Source organism: Schistocerca nitens, chromosome 8 (assembly GCF_023898315.1).
Source record: "Schistocerca nitens isolate TAMUIC-IGC-003100 chromosome 8, iqSchNite1.1, whole genome shotgun sequence".
In the NCBI taxonomy this organism is placed as follows: Eukaryota; Metazoa; Arthropoda; class Insecta; order Orthoptera; family Acrididae; genus Schistocerca; species Schistocerca nitens.
The window spans coordinates 262,827,762-262,828,428 of NC_064621.1; positions in this window are offsets into that span (position 1 = coordinate 262,827,762).

A 667-nucleotide genomic window follows, 5' to 3' on the forward strand; every position below is an offset into this window, starting at 1 on the left:
TTTTGAGAATGTTATAGTGACTGTTCAGTGTGGAATGCTGAGCAGTAAGTACATGGAAACTAACAACATGAATGCTGATGAAACAATATGTTAGCAGCAGAGCACTCAAGTAATGGTGGTAGAGCCTCATTCACCAACAAAACTGTCATACAGGTATAATGCCAGTAAGTAGGTTTCTCAAAGATTTTATGGTTCATACAGAGAACACCATGAGAATTACACGGTTATGAAAATGTGCTTTAATGAATCACTAGCAGTGGCACCCATGGGATAGGGGTAGCATCTTTGACTAATAATCCAAACATCCTGGGTTCAAACTCCACCACTGCTTACATTTTTAATAAAAACCATCAGCAATGGCAGCCAAAGACTACCGACAAAAGAAGTGCTACCAGTGGTTTTGTGAAAGAGGGTGGAGGAGCATATGGAGGTTTAGAGCACTCTCTTGCCCTTTGGGTTGGAAACTTACTCTAACAGGTGGAAAAATCAGCAATCAACGGCATGAGGATGCAGAAGGGAATGGAAACCACTCCATTAAAGACACACAATGTGTATCCACAGGACATGTGGTCTGTAGTTGACAAAATGTCATGATGATCTCTCCATTGGCAAAAGATTTCTCTCTCCTGGAGGGGGCTAACAAGGGAGGAGTGACCATGAGAAAAAG